Raw genomic sequence first — 19119 nt, 5'->3', positions numbered from 1 at the left:
TCCGCCCCTTCTTGCAAGCGGCCGCAGCATGCCGCCTGTTCCTCCCAAGGCTAAGAAAGAGATCCTAGATAAAGGACTCTTCAAAGTAGAGTCGAAGGTGAACTCTCCTTCAGGGGTACGAGAGCAAGTACCCCTGCACTGCGTCCCGAGCTTCAAATGGCTCTACGAAGAGTACTTTTTAGCCGCCTGTGGCCTCAGCAGTCGGTGCTCAAGAGGTAGCCGGCCTGTCGAATACTCTGCTGTTCCGTGCATTTCTTGTTATGACTTTTATTAACTTTGCTATTTGTTTTTGCAGCGGACGCCATGAGAAAAATTACCGCCTCCAAGACTGCGGCGGCCATGTTGCGGGCCTCCATCATGCAACAGTCTTCAACCGACTCCCCCAACAAAGGGGCACCCTTGGTGGGCTTCGAACCTTTCACCCTCTTTTTGGAGTTGTGTTTATGCATATACTGACTCTTTTCTTCTTTTTTAGACGGGCGCTCCAAGAGCTTCTTCTTCCCAACAGCCGGACCCCAAGGCCCGGAGGACGACTGTTGCGAGCTCTCCTGGTTCTGACAGGAAACATGCGGCGGCTGAGAAACAGCCGGCCACTTCTTCTAAAACTCTAGCTGGGCCACCTAGAAGTATGAAATTGTCCTTGTAAATTTTAGACTTGCTCCCTTCTTTACTAGGTCTAATCCGTTTGTTTATGCTTGATGCAGCCGACCCTCAGGAGCCTGACTTGGTCGAGGTGTCCAAGTCTATGATCAAGGCCGTTCCTCCAGCTGAAAGGGAGGCGGTCAGGGGTGTCGGCACCCTTGACCTAGACGGGATTGCAGGGGTCCTTGCTGAGGTATACTTAGCATATTTTATTTGAATTCCAGGACGCCTGTTTTCTTTTTGTTTGGAAACTGACGCCTGTTCCCCTTTTTACTTAGGCCCTGCTCCGAGTGAACGGCCTTTGCAAGCCGCTTGACCGGAAGAACGAAGAGGTAAAGGTTGCAAAAGCTATGGTCGCCTCTGACTGTGATAAGGCAATGTTTCAAATTGCCCAAAATGAAGTTCTGACCATTGATATTCTTTATTATCAGGCGCAGGCTACCGCCGCTATCCGGGCTCAGTTAGAGGCGGCCCATAAGAGGAATAGCGAGCTGGAGGCGACCATCAACAATCTCAAGGCCGAGCTGAGACCTCTTCGCCAAAAGATGTCCTCATAAGAAACCTTGGAGAAATCCTTGGCGAGCGTAAAGGTATGCCTGGTGACCCAGGAGAAGAGTCTTACTCAGGAGCTCTCGGAAAAGGCCGAGCAAGAAAAGAAAGAGCTGGTCCGGGAGATGATGGAAGACTCTGCTCAAATCCAGCGCATGACTTGGGGCCGCCTCTTCCCCAAAGCCGACTTTGCCTCATGGGAAAAAACGTACCGCTAGTGTTCTGATAGATATAATCAAGAGATCCTGGCGGCTGCTGAGGAAGAGGCGTTGGAGGAGGCGTTGGAGGAGTAGGAGGAGCCGGTAGTGGCACTTGTGCCGCTTGGGGGTAATGCATCAAAAAAGGATGCAGCTGAAGCCGAGTCCAGCAAGAAGAGTGCTGACCAGGCGGCAGCTGCTAATATTGAAGATTTGCCCCCTTCTTAAGCTTTATGTCTTCTTTCCACGGCCTGCGTGCCGTTTGTTTGTATTTACCCGGCCAGGGGGCTGGGGCTCTGAATATTTTGCCGGTCTTTAATGACCGGCTTCTTTTTAATGATTTTTTTTTGTTTTGCTTAAAATTTGTTTAAGTATTGAATATTCTGATATCCAATTGTACACTATACCGACTGTTTTACATGGCCAATAGTTGCAGACAGGTACGGATAGCTAGTCACGCCGCCTATGCCCCTGGACGACTGGTTGTCTGTCCTAGGCTAGACGATCAGTCGGCCATTTATCCAATCGGTATTCGAACCATTTTAAAGACTGGATCCCCTCTAGGCAGGCAGTCCTGTCATTTGTAAAATTAACCAAGTAGGAAAGTGGTTTCCTACTTGTCATGCTTTTAGGCTAGAGACTTAAGGCCGTCTAGGCCGAATGTTCCCCGCCATATTTAATCTAGTGTGAACGGGTGCTGTATGAACACCTTTTTAGTTTCATACTAAATTTTTAAGGAGTGACCAAGTAAACATGATTGTTACCTAGTCGCCAAGTAACTGAGTAGTAGAGGTATCAAGCGGTGGGTACCGGTTGTTCCCCTTTATTCGCCAATGTTTGTTGGATTTTAACTCATAGGTTGTTAACCTAGCAGGAGTAGTGGTTGAGAGCCTCTGTTTGCTAAAAAACAGGTGGACGACTCATACCTTTTAGGCTCCATACTAAGTTTGAGAGAGTGACTATGAGTTAACTTTGGTGTTACTCAGTCGCCGTCACTCCTGCTTGAGTAGTAAAGGCACCAGGCGGCGGAGGCCGGCTGAACCTTTTGATTCGCCAATGTTTGTTGGCTATTAACTCAAGAGGTACCCCCAGCATTTATCCCAAGTAATACAGGCGGTCATCTGACTCAGATGTCAACTGCTACCACTGGTTTGGTTAGTGATAGAGTTATCCTTGTCTCAAAAACGGCTACGTGGTTGCCCTTGGGGACAGTCGTATAGGTGCCGTGTAATTAGTTTATAGAGCAATGTTCCACCCAAAAGGGAGCTGCTCTCTGCGACGAATTTCATCCGGAGGGATGCCGCCGGACGCCTGCTATGATGTTGGGACAGGTCGTATTAGTTTTGAAGATTTGATCAGTTGGCTTGGCGCCTGGTCTGATCATTCGGCCTGTGGCCTTGGTTAGTTCTTGGTGAACGTAGGTGCTAAGTAAAAGGAGGGTAGCCGCCTGTTTAGGCACAGGGTCGGCCAGGCCCTAATCATTTTTAGTTAAGTATAAGGGGGGTGGTTGTGTGTTTGGAACCAGTCGGCCCTCTTTTATGGAGAGTAGCCGACTATATGTCCAGACGGCATGCCCCTATGGTGATAGAGTAAAATATACAATGGAGAGTAGCCGACTGTAAAGGTACAGGCGGCATGCCCCTCTGAAGATAGAGTAAAATACTCAATGGAGAGTAACCGACTGTAAAGGTACAGACGGCATGCCCCTCTGAAGATAGAGTAAAATACTCAATGGAGAGTAGCCGACTGTAAAGGTACAGGCGACATGCCCCTCTGAAGATAGAGTAAAATACTCAATGGAGAGTAACCGACTATAAAGGTACAGACGGCATGCCCCTCTGAAGATAGAGTAAAATACTCAATGGAGAGTAGCCGACTGTAAAGGTACAGACGGCATGCCCCTCTGAAGATAGAGTAAAATACTCAATGGAGAGTAGCCGACTGTAAATGTATAGGCGGCCTGCCCCTCTTAAGTAAGAATAAAAATTAAACATGGAGAGTAGCCGACTGTTTGTTAGTAGGCGTGCCCCTCTTAGTACAAAATTGAATATTAAGTATGCAAACTTTTATTAAGTAGCCCTTGACTATTTACATCATTCAAAAGAAATATTTCTTAAGATTACCTACATTCCAAGTTCGAGGCAACGGTTGTCCTTCTGGTGTTCCCAGACGGTAGGTACCGTCTCTGACCTCTTCACAGATTCGGTAGGGTCCTTCCCAGTTGGGAGTTAGTTTGCCAGACTCATTAGCCCTACCAACTGCTTCCAATTTTCTAAGTACAAAGTCCCCCACTTTGAGTGGACGCCTGTGTACTTTTTTGTTGTATGATCTAGTCATTCTCAGGCGGTAAATTTCTTGGCGCAAGACAACATTGCCCCTCCTTTCAGGAAGTGAGTCTAATGCCAGGCGCATGGCTTCCCAGTTTGCCTCTTCGTCATATAGCATTACTCGAAGAGTCGGCTCGTAGTGTTCTATTGGAAGAACAGCTTCCGCACCATAAGTTAGGAGGAATGGAGTTTCTCCAGTCGCCCCTTTTTCAGTCGTCCTAATGGCCCAGAGAACATGTGGTAATTCATCCGTCCATAGGCCGCCTGCTCGTTCAATCTTTTTCTTGAGACCGTCTGAGATGATTTTATTAAAGGCTTCTACCTGGCCGTTTGCATGTGGACGGCCGACAGATGCAAAGTAGTGTGCAATTCCTTGGTCACCCAACCAGCTTTTGAGAACAGGCGTCTCAAATTGGGGACCATTATCAAAAACCATAGACATGGGAACCCCGAACCGAGTGATGACATTTTTCCAAATGAATGAAATTACATCCTTCGTCTTGATTCCCTTTACAGCCTCCGCCTCTACCCATTTAGTGAAGTAGTCGACGGCAACAAGTATGTACCTCCTTCCGCCTGTAGCAGGCGTATATGGACCTAGAATATCCATGCCCCACTTAGCAAACGGTAGTGGGCTATGAATGGTAGTGAGGTCAGTAGCCGGACGTTGAATTAGTTTGCCAAACCTTTGGCACTTGTCACATTTTTTCACCATCACCATCGCATCTGCTTCTAAAGTAGGCCAAAAGTAGCCCTGCCGCCTTGCCCGTTGAGCAAGCGTCCTACCGCCTATATGAGAAGCACAGTAACCAGAGTGAAGATCGTCCAGAATCTCTCGTCCCTTTTCTGGAGTAACACACTTTAAGAAGGGTTGAAGGTACCCCCTTTTGTGAAGTTCTCCTTTTATTATTTCAAAACTGGTTGCTCATTTTTTCAGACGGCGCCAAATGTTTCGGGGTTTTCTGATCTCGACACTTGGGTTAGATGGAAATCCTCAAGGGAGCCGACTGCTTGTCGGACCGCCTGTAAATACTTGATCATGGCCGGATGGGTTGCTTCATATTCGCCATTGTACTGACTCACTATCAATTGTGAATCGGAACAGGCGTCTATTTTTCTTGCTCCTGCCGCCTTGCACATGCGGATTCCGGCTAGTAAAGCTTCATATTGTGCCTCATTGTTTGAGGCCTGAAAACTGAAGCGTAAAGCATACTCGTACCTGTCGCCCTCTGGCGACTGACATATGACGCCTGCTCCACAACCATTTGAAGTAGAGCTTCCATCCACATATACCTTCCAGACTTGGTCTGGAACTTGAGAGTCAGGAGGACGAGTCATCGCAACAATAAAGTCAGCAAAGGCTTGCCCCTTCACTGCTTTTCTAGGCTCGAAAGTAACTTCAAGGCTCTGTATTTCTATGGCCCATTTGATCATTCGGCCTGACGACTCCATGATGGTCAGTGGACGCTTGATAGGTTGGTCTGTATACACGACGACTGCATGTGCCAAAAAGTAGGGCTTCAATTTTTTAACAGCCATGAAGAGTGCAAGACCAAATTTTCCACTAAGGGATACCTCAACTCGGCATTTTTCAGTACATGACTGACAAAGTAGACCAGGAGCTGACAGCCGTCTCTTTCAGCAAGGAGAACAGCGCTTAACGCATGATCAGAGACGGCCAGGTACATGTAGAGTACTTCTTTGGGCAAAGGGCTGACCAGCCTCGGCAAGGAATGCAAGTGAACTTTCAATTTCTGGAAGGCCGCCTCATCATCCGGCCCCCATTCAAACCTTGCCTTTTTCTTAATTGCCTGGAAAAAGTATAGGCATTTGTCGCCTGATCGGCTTAGAAATCTTCCCAAGGCCGCCAGACAACCTGTTAACTTCTGAACCTCTCTGATGGTACGAGGCGAATGCATGTCAATGACCGCATGCACCTTCTCAGGGTTCACCTCTATTCCTCTCTGATTGATAAGGAATCCGAGAAATTTCCCAGACTCAACTCCAAAGACACATTTCTTGGGATTGAGCATGACATGGTGCCGCCTGAGTGTGGAGAAAGTTTCTCGGAAGTCCGACAGATAATCTTTCTGAAGTTTAGACTTGACAATCATATCATCAATATATGCCTCGACATTTCTCCCAATTTGATCAAAGAACACAGTGTTTATCATTCGCTGGAAAGTGGCCGGGGCATTCTTAAGACCAAACGGCATGACCGTGTAACAGTATAACCCCTGATCAGTGACGAAGGCCGTCTTCACCTGATCTTTCTTCCATAAAGGAATTTGATGGAAACCAGAGTAGGCGTCCATAAAGCTCACCAAAGCATGGTCGGCTGTTGAGTCGACCAGGTTATCAATTTTAGGCAGAGGGTAACTGTCTTTGGGGCACGCCTTGTTTAAGTCTGTGTAGTCTACACACATTCGCCAGGTGCCATTCGGCTTTTTAACAAGCACCACATTTGCAACCTAGTCTGGGAAGTAACATTGCCGAATGAACCCTGCGTCAAGTAATTTTTTAACTTCTGCGGCTGCCGCCTGACTTCTTTCTTCGCCATGGTTCCGCTTCTTCTGCCGTACCGGCTTCTTTTTCGGATCCACGGCCAGTTTATGTACCGCCAGATCAGGACTAATGCCTGGCATTTCATGGACTTCGAATGCAAAGATGTCCTTGTATTCTTTCAATAGTTTGTGAAAGTCGTCACCCAGGACTCTCAGAGCAGTCGTCCCAACTTAGACTGTTCGCTCAGGACGTGAGTCGTCTAAGATCAAGTCCGTATGCTCACCATCCGACTGAGGGCGGAATTCATCCGACCGCTCCTCTGCCAATGATTGCTATTTTCTGTCTTTTCTTGCAGCCCTTGTCTGGGATGCCTTTCTCTTCTTGCCGCCTGCTTCTTGAACAGGCGCACTCTCCTTGACATTGTCAAGGTCTATTTTTCCACCACTCGACCCAGTGGTCATAACAGTGGGCTTGACATCCGAGAGATAGCACTCTCGGGCCATCCTCTGATCTCCCCTTAGGGACCCGACTGTTCCATTATCCCTCTCAAACTTGAGCAACATAAGAGATGGGATTATAACACCCTTGGAATTATTCAGGGTTGGTCGTCCCAAAATCATGTTGTAGGCCGAGAGTTCTTCTACTACCAGGAACCGGACTACCATGTGTCGTCCTTCCCCTTTTTCGCCCAGGCGGATGGGTAAATCCACTCGTCCCACTAGGTGGACGACTCCTCCTCCAAACCCTACTAAAGGGTGGGATGCCGGATGTATGCAATCAGTCTGATATTTTAGTTTCAACAGACATTTTCTACTGATGAGATCTGAGGAGCTTCCGGTATCTATGAGGATTCGGCCAACTCTCTGCTTGGCCACTTTACATTCAATAACGATAGGGTCGTCATGCGGCCCTCTTACCCCTCCTAGATCTTCTTCAGTGATGACAATCTCAGGAAATGAATATTTGGAGGGCCGTTCTTGGTGAACGGAATTTATATCTAGCTGTCTGATATTGTCTTTGTTGCCCCTAATAGTGGGGCCGCCTCCTGAGAAGCCGCCTGCAATGGTGTAGACGACCGCATCATCTGTATCGGGGCTGTCGGCTTGTTGATTCTTTTTGGCCGACTGCCTTTTTGAGATCCGTCCCTTGATTTCCTTTAGGATAAATTGGCTATCCTTGTTAAACGCATACTTTGGGGAGTATGGTTTGAATTCTTTTTTCTTTTTCTGGGCCGGCTGTTTAGAGGAATCAGCCGCCCAGACCTCTTTTCTCTTCTCGTCTTTGTTTGACGACTGCTTCTGTTGTCCTTCTCTTTTGTCGGACCTTTTCCCGTCTGACTGTTTTACCATACTACAAAGATCAGTCGCCTGTATATAGGCTTTCGCTTCAATCAAGGCCTCTTGAAGAGTCGCCACCCTCTTTCGGACCAAATCAAATTTGAAGGTCGACCCGTCTTTGAGACCTCTGAAAAAGTCAGTATTGGCTACTTCATCCGGTAACCCTTGAATCTGTATTCTCATCAGGTTAAACTGCCTGATGTAAGAACGAAGCCCCTCCTTCTCGCCCTGCTGAATTGTTCCTAAATCAAGGGTCGTCTTCTTCGCAGGGATGTTCATGGCGAAGTTGGAGGTGAATAAGTAAGCAAGCGTCCTGAAGTTATTTACACAACCAGTCGGCAGGTTGCCGAACCATTGTTGTGCGATTCCTTTGAGAGTCGCTGGGAAACACTTGCACCAAGTGGGATCATCCAACCCTTGAAGGTACATCAGGTTGGTGAATGCCATCAGATGGTCTTCTGGGTTAGTAGTGCTGTCATAGGCGCCTACTAATACATTTTTCACTTTGGCCGGCTGAGCGGCTTCAGTAATTTCCTTGGAGAAGGCCGACGGCTGTTCACCAAGTCTAAGCAACCGTAGGTGCCAGTCCATAGGTTGGACATTTTTTGCTGCATGTTCACCAAACGGAGGTGGCTGTAAAAAATACTGTTGTTGCGGTACAAACGGTAAGTTTGGTACCGCCTGGTCGCTATGAAAGCCGGACTGACGGGAGGTGCCGCCTGACTGATTCTCATGATACGACTGAGTATGCCTCATCGAGGTATTTCGCAGACTGTCTTGGAAGTTTGAAGTAGAGGCCGACTCTGGCAATCGGTCACTCTTCTTCTGCTCTAGCAGTAGCCGAGCGTCTGTGTATGTTTTCCTCGACCCGTCCGCCTGAGTATGACGAACAGGTTTCCTATTTCCTGGATTAGGAAAACGGTATTTTGTGAAATCAAGGGCAGGTGGCTCCCACTTCCTAGATTTAGGATGAGGGGTCGCCTCTCGCCCTTGAACTGGTTTCCTCTTCAGTGAAGTGGAGGGTTTCTTAGCCGACTGCTCCTTCTCCAGAGCAGGCGGCTTCTTGTTGATCAACTCTTGAATTTCTCCCTTGAAGTCCCTCATGAAGGTCATGAGTTCGTTCCTTGTGATGGGAGCAGACCCATCAGTCGGCTGCTGCCGAACAGGCGGTGCGCCTGCTGGCTCGCTTCCAGTTTGAAGATGTTCCCGTTCCCTCCTTTCCGTATGACGGGTACGTCGGGCCCTTAGGGTCCCGTCTGAAGCTGTGTGAGCTTCAACTTCAAATTCATTCTCAGTATCGTGGTCCGACTGAACTTGAGGGTCGTCTAGGGGACGCCTCTCTTCAGGAGTCGGTACAGACGTGGATGCCATCTCAGAAGTACTCTCCCCACAGACGGCGCCAAATGTTTCGGGGTTTTCTGATGTCCTGCGGGAGAGTTATAATTCCGAGACTGGAACCGGACGCATGTACCTGCAAAACAACGGAGACTCCTGGTGGTGGGAGCTCCGCCTCCAACGGTCAAGTTAGTACTTGATTAAGGAGTAATTAATGCGGAAATTAAAGTGATTGGGTCTCTCTAGGTGAGAGTGTTTAATGTGAGTAATCTGCGTTTTTTGTGTGTTCTCTCCCTTAATGAGGATTAAGGGAGGTATTTATAACCTCGGGAAACGTGCCAATCTAGGTTTAGGTTAACCTTGGGCTGATTGGGCTTCCCTCAGAAGTTGGGCCTAGGTGACCGGTTATCCCAGGTGTCATGGGAAGGACACGTGTCGTGTCGTAATTGGTCCATGGTGGACGGATCATTGCTTGACACGTGGCAGGCTCTTATTGGCCCAAGTGACGGACACATGGCGGAACCTGATTGGTCCACTTGTCTGATGGTGATAGGTGGGGAAAAATCCCCTAATCAATAGGCACCTTTTTATTCTCCTTAGATTTATTTTGGAGGATCATTATCTATTTTCTTTTAATAAAATGAGCATTTATTTGCTTATATATGATCATTTCTTTATATTCCATTAAAATAAATAAATAAATAAATAAAATTCCATGTCGAATTAAGCACAAGGTATACCAATGATTTGAGGCACTCCTTGTAGCCACATCATATCTCCTTTCACCTTTCAAATTTACAATCCTTTCTTGATAAACCATTTTGAGCCTCGTCTAACGATAGACCTTTCTTTTTTCAACCTACATCTACCTAACCTTGGGATGGGATGGTGTGTAATTTACGTAATCTCAAAGGCTTGTGTAATTCAAAAGATCCAAATAGCAAAAAAAATAAATAATAAAAGTGTACAAAAGGGCAAGTGTTCCAATAATGTCTTTGATATGAACACGTCTCATATTGCGTCTCTTATCGAATGCTCGGTACCGTGCCTGAGAAACATGAATGCCAAGTGAGTGATAGACCGCATGATCGGGATCGCCCACAGTTATTAAAATAAAATAAATAATAATAAAGCAAAAAAAAAGAGAGTAGAAACTCAAGCATAAAAATACAAAGATTCAAAAGCAAAGTTGCATACCTTGGGGGCTTATCTAGGGTCTTGAACCTTTTTATCCCCTTCTTCCTTAACCTTTATCCTAGTCACGTTACAACCCTTAAAAGACCTTTTTGAGGTATACATACACTTGTGCGAGGTTCGGCTAAAGCTACGTAGGCAACCTCACGTCGAGGTGCGGCCGTAATAAACATGTATTCACATTCATATTCACCCACTTACACCATCATTATATCAAGGGATCTCCTATGCTCATCCCTATTCATTTAGATCTAGACTTGGGGGTTTCATCCCTATATCATTAGCTTACCTAGCCTAAGAGTCACCACCATTTGACTCTTTTCAATATATATTCCACACACTTAGCTCTTACGGCCTAACTTTAGTGTCACTATCACACACTGCACAGATACATGACCAAATATACTTTCCTTTAGGAACCCTTTGTCATGAAATCTTAACACAACGCTGAAGCATGCCTTGTCATATCAACATCACTCATCAATCATATTTGTCATTGCATCACAGAGTATGAAGTGCTTAGCCTCCGTGCCTAAGTTACCCAAATACTTTCATCATTGAGTCAACCATTGAGATAACCTAGGATGGGTTAATCCTTGCACCTGGAGAGATAGTATCAAACAACATTTGACTAAGCTCATTCAACATGCATCTTCAAACTTTCGATTCTTTTTCGCATCTTTCTTTTTCGAGAGAAAGTCGGTACCCTCCACAAAAATGATGGAAAAGTTTTGCTTTTTTTTTTTTTTGCATTTTCGAGTCGCACGATCACATTACAATGCACACACGAGTCATGTACACATTGAGTCATGTCGTGTCATATCACCTTGATTTGAGTCTAACACATGTGTTAAAAACACTTTGAGTCGAGTCAACCACGAGACAATCACAGCGAGTCAATTTTATGCCTTGAGTCGTGTCGAGTCAATAAGTCAAGAGACATTTAACCTTAGGTCAACCCTAATATGATTAAAAAGATGGGCAAAAGTCTATAGTAAAAAAATAAATACAGGTGCATCAGAACAGGGAAGACCCTACTCCAGTGCCAGACGAAAACATCTAGCGTCTGGTAATAGTTTTTAGCGCCTGGCGCTAGATCTCAATGTCTGGCGACAGAGCCAATTCCTGGCGCCAGAGATATTTCAGCAACGACAGAGCTCGAAGCCTCTCAGAACAACAATTTCAGGTTCCTTGGTGCGCCAGTTAGCTCCTATAAGCAATTTGACATGATTAAGTATTCAATTTGATTACAACCGCAAATAAGTGATCGACCTGATGAAAGATCGTCTCACTTAGCTTAAAGCGCCTAAGAATTGGCTCATCACGGACATAATGGTTCAACAGAAGCGAAGTTCAAGCGAGCTTTAGAGATCGGCAAGCGTTGGTCTTCAGAAATTTTTCTTCGGAATATTATCGCAACAACTAAGGATGACTTCACGTAAAGTTATTTTCGACAGCGTTCGCTAAGATTTTGGAAGTTGTCACCAAATATTTGAGAAGATAGCACGAGATGGGCGGTTTTCAACGGCATTCGCTAAGATTGTGGAAGTTATCACCAATGATTTGAGAAGATAGCACAAGATGGGCGGATCGACAGCATTCGCTAAGATTGTGGAAGTTATCACCAAAGATTTGAGAAGATAGCACAAGATGGGCGGTCTTCGACGGCATTCGCTAAGATTGTGGAAGTTTTCACCAAAGATTTGAGAAGATAGCACGAGATGGGCGGTCTTCAACGGCATTCGCTAAGTTTGTGGAGGTTGTCACTAAGATTTGAGAAAAGATTTGAGAAGATAGCACGAGATGGGCGGTCTTCAACGACATTCGCTAAGATTGTGGAGGTTGTCACTAAGATATGAGAAGAGCGGTTCATAATGAGGCGGTCTTCGACGACTTTTGCTATGATCGAAAAGGTTGTCACTATGATTCAAGAAAAGGCTCGAGATGTAGCAACATTGATTGACGGCGTTCCCTAGATTGCGAAAGATCGTCAAAACAAGCAGAAAGATGGCGTTCCATAAATTGTGGAAAGTTGTCAAAAAGCCACTGAAGGTGATTTCAGGCGAAGCAATCTTCGATAGTATTCCCTTGGATGTGGAATATTATCAACGCGGATGAGGATTGTTTCAAGCGAAGCAATCTTCGATAGTATTCCCTTGGAGGTTGAATATTATCAATGCGGATGAGGATTGTTTCAAGCGAAGCAATCTTCGATAGTATTCCCTTGGACAGAGAATATTATCATAGCGGGAGAGGATCGTTTCAGGCGAAGCAATCTTCTATATTGGGAACAGTTACAAGCGTGCGGGATGGCATTCTCTAGCTTGCAGGAGGCCATCAAAACAACAGCAAATCAACAACAAATCGGTTACTTTCAGAGACGTGTGCTTGACGGTGCAAGATACGCGTTTCTTAACTATTTTATCTATTTAACTAACGCTAGTTTTGTAGGTATCGGCGTTACAAGAGTGGTTTAGGATCGCTGAACGTTCTGAATCGTTCTCTGTCCCTATCAATACTTTGACTTTTGTTTTCGAAAATTGCGTTTCTCCAAACTCAGTCAAAGTGGGGCCTTCTTTAGACACCCATTTGTGTCTGCCCAACACCAAACCCAGTGATGAGTACCTTTCACGTCGAATCATAATCGAACGAAGTGAAAGTGTGGAAAGTTTAGTGTTGTGAATAGTTTCAATTTCTTTTCTCTTCTCTTTGTTCTTGAAAACTTATTTTAAGAAAACAGCCAATCCTGTTTGGTTGGTCCATGATATGGTTCCAATGCTAGTGTAGTTGGATGGGGCTTGGCAAGAGCTTTCCGAGGATATATTATAGGCCTAATTCCAATGAATATTGAGGAAGTTATGGACAATTTACTAAACTGGGACCTGTTTGAGCCTTATATGCAGCCCAATGATCTAGGGGAGGGCCTAATATAGATTTATCATTCCTAATGCAATTAGGAATGGTTATAGTCTTCTAGATTCTTCTAGAAGGTTCTTTTCATTCCTAATTCAATTAGCATTGATAAATTGACTTTTGTTGACTTTTAGGAGTTTTAATTAAAATATAAGAGGATTTTTGAGGAAAATACGATTTTATCCTCCTGTAAGGCAATTTTTATGTGATTTTAAGAAAACGCGTGATTTTCTGAATCAGCGCCAAACGCCAGCTGTAGCGCCTGGTGCTACGCTTGGTGCCTGGCGCTAGTGTTGGCGCCTGGCGCCGGCTGTTGGCGTTAGTACAATTTCGCGAGCGCCAGATTCTGTTTTGATATTTTATCTTTTTGGCTGATTTTCTCTATAAATAACGTATTAAAATCTCCGTTTTCGATAACCAGTTTTCATCAATTCTCATCAATTCTTATTTTAAAACCAGTATTCACCTACAACAAGTTTTCAATTCTCTCTCATTCTCTTCTCATTCATCAACTCACATCAACATTTTCTAAACTAGCCTTTTACAAACAAAATTCTGCATTCATTAGATCTAGAAACACCTAGCCATATTCGATGTTTCCTTCGCCGTAGACGTGAAAGGTTTAATTTTTGAGGGTTTGGTCCCAAATCTCTCTTTCAATTATTTAATTTAAAATTGTTTTGATTATTATTTTCCTTGAAGTTACTAACGTGTGTATTTTGTTATTAGAAAGAGGTACGAGGCATCAAATTAAGTACTTTAATGGTTTTTTTTTGATGTTATTATGTAAAATCATGCCTGGATTGTTATTATGATTTCTAGTATCATGTCTAGGGTAATTTTAATATCAAATATGATTATTATGATGCTTCCTATTTTTTTCGTAATATTTATGATTGTTAGTATCATGTTAGGGTTAAAGATTTGATTTTTAGTGCTTAGTGACATGCTAGGGTTTGTTATTAATCTTGTTAGTATCATGCCTAGGATCTTGCTATGCTTTGACATGATTATTATTATTATTAATTATGATTGTTATTATGACGATTATTATTATGATTATACTGTATGATTCATGATTATAATTGTTACAATTATTGTGATGATTATTTTTAATTATGATTGTTATGATTATAATTTTATTATTATGATTATTATTATGACTTTGATATTTTTTTTTTATTGCTTGATCACGCCTTTTATGCAAGTTTAAAGGGAATTTGTACTTGTAATCACGTTTAATAAGACAATTAATAATCTTGTTTAGGGTTAATTATGATTATAATTCAAGTGATCGCCAATAATAGTTTATTTATGCATTAAATTCAACCAACATAGATAAACAGGTTTAGGGTAAACCTATTGATTGCATGTTAGTCAGAAAGCGCACATTAATATGATCAGAATAAAGTAGAGGCATATTATTAGGGCAGGTTTAATCTCTTTTAGGTTGGATTTGTACCTCCATCCCCGAACCCTTATTTGGTTCAAGACCTTATGGAGTTGGCGATCTCCTGGATCATTAAGGGGTGTTACCTTCACCCTGTGAACGGTTTACAAGTTCCTAAAACTTGTTGGTGACTCTTTTGCTCTATCTTCTTCCCCTTTGGACGCCACCGTACTTTTCTGTATGATCACAGTGGGGTTCAAGCTAGGGGTTAACGATTGAAATTATTCCCTACACACGTGTTTCTTTTTCGGGAGAAAGTCAGTACCCTCCACTCGTCTCATGACAAAAATGATGGAAATTTTTGCTTTTGCATTTCCGGTTGCTTGTGTCTGCACACACACACTCAAACTATACACACACAATCACAAGTCATACTCATGTCATGTCATGTCGTGTCAATTCAAACTTGGTCAAGTCAGTTGGTCAAGTCAATCATAGTCTATACGAGTCCCCTGGCAAATTTTATTTTAATGGTCTCAATTACAGCCCACGTCCGGGGACAAGTGGACCATCTAAAGCCCACGTCCGGGGACAAGCAGACCATTTATAACCAGCCCACGTCTAGGGACAAGCAGACCATTTACAGCCCACGTCCGGGGACAAGCGGACCATCTACAGTCCACGTACGGGGACACGCGGACCATTTAAAATTAGCCCACGTCCGGGGACAAGCGGACCATCTACAACCCACGTCCAGGGACAAGCAAACCATCTACAGCCCACGTCCGGGGACAAGCAGACCATTTACAATCAGCCCACGTCCGGGGACAAGCGGATCATCTACAGCCCACGTCCGGGGACAAGCGGACCATTTACAGCCCATATCCGGGGACAAGCGGACCATCTACAGCCCACGTTTGGGGACAAGAGAACCAACTACAACCCACGTTCGGGACAATTGAACCACCATCATTCACAGCGCAAGGTTCTCGATACATAGAGACTTGTAATCTCATAATCTGTCGACTTTCCTCAAGCACGGAAAGTATTATCCGGTGGATTTCTTCAAGCATAGAAAACTGCTAAATTCATATGTCGGCTTTCCTCAAGCAAGGAAAGTATCATCTGGTAGATTTCTTCAAGCATAGAAAGCTATCAAACTCGTCAGTCAACTTTCCTCAGGAATGGAAAGTATTTCAACGGAACGTCATTCGGTGGATTCCTTCAAGCATAGGAAGCTACCAAGCTCATTTGCCACTGATACACTGGTGTTAGATAAGCATTCTATCCCTTTACTCTTTTATTTGTAGAACTAACATTTTTCTGCAGGTATCGGCATATACTGAGTGATTTAGGATCGTAGAACATCTTAAATCATTCTTCGTCCCTATCGACTTCTTTGACTATCGTTTTTGAAACTGACGTTTCTACAAACTCAATGAAAGTGGGGACTTCTGTAGACACCTAAAAATGTCTTCCCAAAACCAAACCCGTTGTTGAACACCTTTCACCGCCATTATTGGTCAGGTTGAGTATTTAATATTTGGAGTGCTTAAATCCATGTTCTATCTAATATATTTCATGAACCAATCCAATTTCTAGCTCATTTCCCTAAACCATAACCTATTTTCCACTTTTCGTGTCCACATCGCAGAACCGAGAGAAACTGATTTTATAGATATACAATTTTGATCCAATTATTTTTTTATTGTATAGGCCTTTAAATAAGCTTTCCAACCATATATCATAAGCCCAATTCCGAGCTATAACGAAAAAGATATGAGCAAAACACAAAACTCGGCCTAAAACCGACACCCTTCTACTTAAACGGCCATATCTTAATGTATACAAATCATTTTGACCTTAATCTAATTGGTTTGGAAAGTAGACTTGATAAGATTTCCAATGATATATTAAATGCCTTATTTCAAGTTACGGATCAAAAGTTATGAGGATTTTAAAAACGGGTAAAAAACTGGAATCACTGCGCACAGTGCAAAAGCACCGTGTCACTGGAGTTTCCCAAGTCTGACGGTGCCTTGTGCCGTGACACGGTACTGTACATCGTGTCACAGTGCCATTTTTGAAGATCTTTCACGTCAAATTCCACCGTGGCACCTTACCTGTTGCCGTGACCGGTATATCCCATCGTGTCACGGTATAACGTGTCATGGTGCTTTCTCTGTGTAATTTCCGCATTTTCTTATACCGTGACGTGGTGTATTGTACTGTGCCATGGTGGACACTGCCGTGTCACGGTATGTGTGCCGTGTCACAGAATTTTCTCATGTATTTTCCGCGTAAATCCTTCACGCGTTTTCACTTCTAGTAGGTCAAAATATTTCCCGCGTCACTCCAGTTGTCCATCGCGTCATGGGATTTTCCCCTGTATGACGGTGCCTTCCCCCATCTGGCGGTGCCTGGCAACGTGTCACGGTGTTCTCTGCCATGTCGCAGTGTTATTTTTTAGGGTTTTTATCTTTGTAGGGTTCCGTGTGTTCCCTCTGCTCATTTTCCCTATAAATAAAACCCCCCTAAGCGCTCCAAGGAGTCCATAATTAACCCGAGGTTCCATCCTTAAACCAAGGCGTGAAAGGTACACATAACTGAGGGTTTGGACCAAATCAACTCTACTATCTATTTAATTTAATTTAATTTATATTTAATTTATATTTTTTTATTGAAGTTACTAACAATTTATTCATGATGTAGCAATTTAAAGGAACGCGCGGAATGTGAGTAATTAATTAATTTAATTACTTATTTTATTTTTATATTGCTAGTATCATGATTATGGTTATTTTATTTTTGATTTGACTAACGCTATTATTGTTAAATTGCTTCCAATATTAACATTTATTCTATTGTTATTATGATCACCATATTGCATATTTAAAGGGAATATGTAATTGAAAATCGCGCCTAATAAGATAATTTGGACAACCGGTTTAGGTTCCTTTATAATCTTGTTATTTAATTAAGTGATCACAAATATTTTAGAATTATATGTTGCATTAATATTAAACCAATTTATCTTAATAATAGTTTGGAGCAAATTGAATATTTTGTTTGTATGCCTTTGAGATCGCGGGATTCACTTTTCACTATAAGAATCGAGTAGAGGCCAATACGGGCGAATGTGACTCCATGACTCACTTCGTACCATCATCCCCGATCCTCTTTTCGTGGTTCCGAACCATATGGAGTTAGTAATCTCATGGATTATGAATGGGGTGTAACCTTCACAGGTCAATCGTAGTTGCCTATCGTTGTCCCTTAATCGTGGTTGCCTTAAATGATCCGTGAACAGTTTACAAGTTCCTTAAAAACTTGTTGGCGGCTTCCCAGTTTCCTTGTCCCTAATCGTGACCCTTATCGTATTATGTCAATTCCCACTTCCTATGAGTGCCAAGCATATTCACACATGTTTTAACGTAGGTGCACTTCAAACGACGCCTACAATGTCTGAACTATTAGCAGGCTGGGGTGTGTTAGATGAGTGCCCCGGGTTCTTCTTATTAGTCCCTTTGGACTTAGAAATGTAGGACTTTAACATCCCCTTGTCAGCCAGACGGTCCAACGCCCGTTGAAGGCTAAAGCAGGCGTTGGTGTCATGGCCAACTTCCTCATGGTATAGGCAAAATTTATTTTTGTTCCTTGATTGAATGGAACTTTTCATTGAATTCGGCTACTCTAGAGATAGCCGGTCCTTGATCTCCATGAGGATGGATTTACAGTCCTTATTAAACTTGTACTTGGGGACGTATGGTTTAAATTTTTTGTTTTTATTTTGGGACGGCTGGTCAGAATCACTCACCGCCCAGACTTCTTTTCTTTTCTTGCTCTCGTCTTTTTTCTTTTCCGGCTGTCTTTTTGCCTGTCAGACTTTTTGGAGTCCGATAGGATACCAAGAGAGCAGAGATCGGTTGCCTGAATATATTTTTTCGCCTCCCTCGGGGCCGGCTACAAGGTAAAAGCCCCTTTTCTGATAAGATCAAACTTAAAGGTCGACCCGTCTCTCAGACCCTTAAAGAAGTCTGTAAAAGCTACTTCGTCAGATAGTCCTTGAATCAATTATGGTAAGATTGAACCGCTTGACGTAGGAGCGTAATCCTTCTCTCTCTCCCTGCTTAATGGTGCTCAAGTCAAGACTTGTTTTCTTCGCAGAGATGTTCATTGAGAAGTTGGTAGAAAACAAGAAGGCAAGCTTCTTGAAACTATTGAGGAGCCGATTGGCAGGTTGCCAAACCATTGTTGGGCAATGCCCTTCAATGTAGCCAGAAAACATCGACACCAGGTGGCATCGTCGAACCCCTATAAATACATGAGGTTGGTGTAAGCCATGAGGTGATCTTTTGGGTTGGAGGTACCGTCATAAGTACCCACCAACACATTTTTAACCTTGGCCGGTTGTGCTGCCTCGGTTATTTCCCGAGTGCTGGCTGCATGAAATGAGGAGAATATGGACCGTAGACCATAGGTGGTACATAGGGTGCATTCCCAATCATCTGAGGGCTAGAATGAACGGTATTACCGCCTGTATGGCTCTCATGCAAGGATTGCACATTCCTTGCATATGTATTCTTAAAGCTGTCTGGAAAGCTTGATGTAGAAGCTGACTCAGACAACTGTTGATTCCTCTTGCGGGTGATGATCTCCCTGGCATCAAGAGTTGATTTGTTTTTGCCCACCGGCTGTTCACTCCGGCGGGTATTGTTGGTATTCCTCTT

Source organism: Chenopodium quinoa, unplaced genomic scaffold (assembly GCF_001683475.1).
Source record: "Chenopodium quinoa cultivar QQ74 unplaced genomic scaffold, ASM168347v1, whole genome shotgun sequence".
Lineage (NCBI taxonomy): Eukaryota > Viridiplantae > Streptophyta > Magnoliopsida > Caryophyllales > Amaranthaceae > Chenopodium > Chenopodium quinoa.
This window is presented reverse-complemented; position numbering follows the sequence as displayed.